We start from the raw sequence: 6,319 nt of genomic DNA, 5'->3' as shown, positions 1-6,319 counted from the left end.
CCAATTTTTTTTTATTTATTAATTTTTTAAAAAGCAGTGATAGCCGAGTGGTTTAAGTTGGCATCTCCCACGCAAGTGGTCGCAGGTTCGAATCCAAGGCAACACACCAATGACTTTTCGAAGTTATGTGTGTATTAGAAATAATTATCACATGCTCCAACGGTGAAGGAAAAACATCGTGAGGAAACCTTGCATGTCTAAAAATTTGTTTAATACATTTATTGAGGGCATGCAAAGTCCCCAACCCGCACTTGGCCAGCGTGGTGGACTCAAGGCCTAACCCCTCCCTCATTACGGGAGGAGACCCTTGCCCAGCAGTGGGACATTAATGGGTTAAAAAAAAAAAAAAAAAAAAAAAAAAAAAAATTTAAACCCGGTCTACAAATAAAACCTTCCCCGGACGCTCCCCGGTTGCCCTCTAAACTAGGACAAATCCCGGGAAACCCGGACGGATGGCAACCCTATATAAGGTGACATTTGATGCACTGCTATGCAGATACTAAAACAACATTTGTTATTTTAGTTTAAAAAAAATAACTACATTGGTTTCTTAGACTTAAACTTCATATGCGAATACCATTTCATCTATACGCGCTTAAAATAAAATGTTAGCTATACTAGATGAAATTAATTCTTAATTTACCACTAAAAATACACTGTATTAATTATTTTATATTCATATACCTACATAGTATTAGACATATATATTTCAAAAATATTGCTGAAGATTTCTCCGTTCTGAAGATTTTTAATGAAAGGTGATGCCAAACATAATATCCTATATTATTATTTTTTTAAGTAAAGTTATCATCAATATGCCTACATTCTTTACACAGATTATAAAATCAGTATCCAGACATACTAAACCTAACCAATTATTTATAACTCCATTCAACTATTACGTATGGATCATTAAACTTTTTTTTTTAAGAAAATTTATCATCAACATGCTTTAAAAAGATTATAATACCAATGACGGACATATTCAACCTAACCAATTATTTATAACTCCATTCATTCATTACGTATGTATGTACAGTACCTACCAGCATACTAATACATATAATATGTTATCTGACGTCGATCGTATAATGTACTAGCTGACCCGCGCAACTTCGCTTGCGTCACTGAGAGAATGGGTCAAAATTTTCCCCGCTTTTGTAACATTTTTACTGGTACTCTGCTCTTATTAGTCATAGCGTGATGATATGTATATAGCCTATAGCCTTCCTCGATAAATGGGCTATCTAACACCGAAAGAATTTTCCAAATCGGACCCGTAGTTCTCGAGATTAGCGCGTTCAAACAAACAAACAAACAAACTCTTCAGCTTTATAATATTAGTATAGATTACTAGATTTGTAGACACGATGTCACGTAGGCTTTATTCTCACGAGTAGTCGAGTGTATGACGTCTTTTATATGTTTATTGAAAAATAAGGTACGGTTGTTTGTATGTTACACATTATTTTATAGTAAAAAGCTTTTAGAATTTTTCTTGCCGAAAAGAGGGACATAAATATTTCAATATAAATCAAAAAAGACTCATAGTACTCGACCCTACCAGGAAATCGAAACCGAGAATTTCTATTGTGCAGTCAGAAAGAGTACTTACCGCGCCTCAGAGCTTGTCAGGAACATGATAACTGACTATCAATTGGAATTGGAGAAGAATCAATTTAAACTAGGCTTTTAACACATTTCTAATGAATGAATAGTCGAAATCAAAATTATAATTTTATTTATCATAATAAATTCTACTACTATTTCGGCAATCAAAATATGAATGACTAGCTGACCCGCGCAACTTCGCTTGCGTCACATAAAATTTTTCCCCGTTTTTGTATCATTTTTCACTGGTACTCTGCTCCTATTGGTCGTAGCGTGATGATATATAGCCTATAGCCTTCCTCGATAAATGGGCTATCTAACACTGAAAGAATTTTTCAAATCGGACCAGTAGTTCCCGAGATTAGCGCGTTCAAACAAACAATCGAACAAACAAACTCTTCAGCTTTATAATATTAGTATAGATATATCTTCAAAAATATGGTTTCTATCGACATACAGTAATTTTGACAAGGACTTCACAACGAATAAAAATGCCGATTGCATTCTTATATTGCTGTAAATTAATTAATAGGCTTATGAGTTACGTTAGAAATTATACTGTATAAAGATCTTTTTATGATATTAGTGAATTAGCGTTGTTTGCTCACAAGACTTGGCTAATAAGCGATCAAAGATAATAATGGTTTATAATAATTAAACATGTTTTTTAAAATGTTAAGTGCAAAGTCTCTAAGCAATTTTCTCTAGGCCTAACGAGAGGAAACCCTTGCTCAGCAACAGCAGGGTGGCAATGGTTAAATTTTATTTCATAAAGTCAACTATAACTGCGTTTAGCACAGTGGTCAACGTGGTTACCTCGCAGCAATAACCGTAGCGCCGCGTGTGGCGTGTTCGAATCCCACCCGGGACAAATATTTGTGTGATGAGCACGAGTATTTGTTCTGAGACTGGATGTTAATGTATCTGTATAAGTATGTATTTAGAAGTATATAAGTACGTTTATCAGTTATCTGGTTACCATAGAACAAGCACTGCTTAGTTTGGAATCAGTTGGCCGTGTGTGAGTTGTCCCAAGATATTCATTATTCATTTAAGCAATCCCGCGCTTCTCCCTAGTACATAATTACCCGACAAACCCCGCGTACGCACTCGCTCACTGACGTCACAGTGTGACGGGTACGCGATGATTACACCGTCAGTATGCCAGCCGTGAACACAGCCTTTACTTAGAATATTGTTAAACGATCGAACCTTTTTTCCTTGAGGTGACATTTCGGTTTCTAGATTTTGTATTTTTAATTCATTAATTTTAATAGTTTAGCTTAGGATATGGCTATCCAGCAGTGTTACTTTCTTTTGACTCAGTAACAGTAATTTAGAATAATTTTAAATAACTGAAAAAATGCCTTTTATCCCTTTTTAATCAATCCGTCGCGCGTCGTAGTTAACGGTTAACCTCTCGCGACTTGCACTCATAATATTACAATGCAACGGGCTTTAAGCGCGTTTGAAAATAAAGGTTAGAATACCTTATTTGCTTACCCGACGTTTCGATCAAATCTCATAGACCGTGGTCACTGGCTGCTTGAAATCTTCGTATTTTTGTCTTGGATTCCTCAAAATCTTTAAAAACCTATGATTTCAAATATCAATCAATCTCTATCAAACAAAAGAATATCCTTGCTTTTTTTATTCATTTTGAATGTAACTATCCCTACAATTTAAAATAAAACGTGTATACATTTAGCGGAAACCGGCATTATTTATGAATTCCTATAACGTATTAGTTGGTATCAATTATGCCAGTGTGTTAGAAGATGAGCTGTTTCTTCGTATAGCTTTGATGAATGGCTGGTACGGTGTAAGAGGGATATTATTGCCTATTATCGTGGAGTGCCTACGTGACTGGGTTAGTGTAGCGCTAGTAGGTTTTTGTTGCTATGGATATTTTTAGTGAGTTATACTTAAGAAACTTCATTTTGAAAAGTTTTAGGGTTTTACTTAGGGGAATTACTAAATCATGTTTGAAAGAGAAGTCGCTTTATATTTAAGAAGTGATATATAATAATATAATTATTATCACGTAAAATAATAACATTAAGAGTTATAGGCTGTTTACTCAACAGTGCGTAGTTGTGGTAGTGCATGATAAATCAAAATATAGATCAAATATCCATGAATTAAGTTTAAATGTTTTTTGATGTGTATTTTGGTTTTGTTAGTAGATTTCCTCGTTACTAGCGGAAAACACAAAACTAAAGGAAGACAAAGGTTAAATACTGTTATACAACTCGCTCATAAATAAACATCACACAAAACACTTTAGATTTGAGGATGATTTAGGTCAGTGAAAATAAGATTTTAGAACATTTACAAATATTAGACTCATGTATTTTCAAAATGTAAGTGATAATAATTATAACGGATATATGTAGTAAACTTAACTTTAGTCCCATTGTTTAAAACAATGTCAACGATCTCTGAACAATACTGACATGACCTCAGTTAAAACGACCTAAAGCGACCTTACAGTTAACGCATCAGTTTGACGATTGCATTTTATGTTTACGCAGAAATTTAAGAGGCAGAGTTACTTTAGAAATAGTCTTAATTAGGTTTCTTCTGTTTAAAATGAGATGGCATATGCCCAGTTGTAGGATAGTGGTTGATAGTTGAAAAGAAGAATGAAAATTATAGAAAAGTTGCATCATGCGATGGCCCAGTGCTTAAGATCGTTTTATTAAATTGCCTAAATACGTTTTGTTTTTATTCGACTTTAAAAAATATTCCCTTCGCAAAAATACGTTGATAAAATTATCACTTACTCAATAGGGCGTAAACTACTAGTAGGATATTAAATTAGATTTCTATGTTTGTAAAAATCTTTATGATTCAAAAGTATAAGGAATGATTAAACAATTATAAAAACAATGCATTATTCACTACGGAATTTGTATAAAATAAAATATTGTGAAAGTAAAGTTTATAAAAACACTGCCAGCACTCGTTGAAGTCTTTTCTATCGAGATATTCTATACAACAATTTATACTAATTTTACTTGTTAAAACATAAATATTTTAACTGTTTCTAAATATATACTTATCTTATTTACATAATGGACACTTACATAACAGTTTCAAGGGTAGTAACATAATATATAGTGCAGTAACATAGACGTAGAGTTCAAGGCAGTAGGGCAATATCACTGAGATATACATAAATTATATATTATTATAATAAGATGCAAACGTGTTATTAGTGTAACTAAGGGTTAGTTATAGATGGCCTTTATATAGCTTTAGATACTGTTAAAGATAGGTACTATTGGAGAGGTAGGTACTATAAGAAAGGTATTTTTCAAATGAAGGTATAACTTATAATTTTCCACCTAAAAATCTAGTGCTTAATGTCTAGTTTAACTGGTAGCAAGTGGTCACCCATCCTTCATGAATTGGTCTAACCAAAGAATGCTTATTTTACTGACCAACATAAAAAAAAACTGGAAATTAACTAAAAATGTTGTTGTTATTTTGAAATTTCACGAAGAAAACTATGCGTATTCAAAAAAGCTAAATTCAACACTTTCCTTTTGAAATTATTTCTTAGCAAAAGCACAGTCAATGTTGAATTTTGACATTTGACTAAAGCGAAGTACCAATAAGTCTCACTTTTTGGCGTGGCCTCGGAGTCCCAATGTCCTTGACAATGACCCTACACACGAGACAAGCTTAGCAATTAACTGATTAAATATTTGACAGTGCATTATCAGGTGATTGATCTAAACGCATTTTATTGTTAAGTCCCAATGACCTATCTTACTGATTCTTTGTTGTCAATGATTCATCGAACATTAAAATTACTATCACTAAAGTTAAGCTTAAGCTTATTTGTAATACTAAAGCAAATATGAAACGTATCTCTGCTGCTGATATATTTTCAGGTATACTCTAATTCTAAAATTCCTAATTCTGATATTGTTCTAAGATACTACCTTAAGTTATAGTTAAAATATAGTTATAATAGTATATAGTTTATAGTATAGTTATATATATATAGTTATAGTTTGAATGAATCGATTTCTTCATTATCATCAAAATGATGTTTTGTGTTCCACGTATTTATTTCAAAATTAAATTAGGGCAGTAATTCAAGTCCCATAGAAGTTGATATCTAATTTTCGAATTATCGCAAGTTTTTGTGCTAGGGCTACTAAATTTACGGTCATAGGTTGGAAATTCATAGAGTACTCTGTAACATAAGTGGTCAAGTCTAAACCCATTGACTTATACCTCTTTTCAAAATTATACTCAGTAATTAAATCATTAATATCAATTATATGTTTCACAGTATTGATTACAATCTAATGACAAGAACTTTGATCTACATTGCCAGTTCTCTCATAAATCAATTAAAACGCAATGTTTCTAATAGAGACTGATTCAAACAATTACTGAACAAATAGTAGTGAAGTATTAATAAAATAATAAGCTAAGACAGTTTAACTGTGGTGTTTGTGGTTCTGTGACATTGGAGAATGAGGTTTGTTGCTATTTGACTATGCAAATATTGTTAGTGCTTTACCTTTATGAGACAGTTACTTACATACATTGTTATTTATGTGCTTTTAAGTTAAATAAGGTATTTGGGAATTTACAGAATGAAATATACAAATCAATAAGTAAACAATAATATTACACCTATTGATGCACTGAGCAGGAGTCTCCTCTCGTAATAGAAGAGCTGGCC

The sequence above is a fragment of the Anticarsia gemmatalis genome, chromosome 10 (genome assembly GCF_050436995.1).
Source record: "Anticarsia gemmatalis isolate Benzon Research Colony breed Stoneville strain chromosome 10, ilAntGemm2 primary, whole genome shotgun sequence".
In the NCBI taxonomy this organism is placed as follows: domain Eukaryota; kingdom Metazoa; phylum Arthropoda; class Insecta; order Lepidoptera; family Erebidae; genus Anticarsia; species Anticarsia gemmatalis.
Note: the sequence above shows the minus strand (reverse complement) of the source record.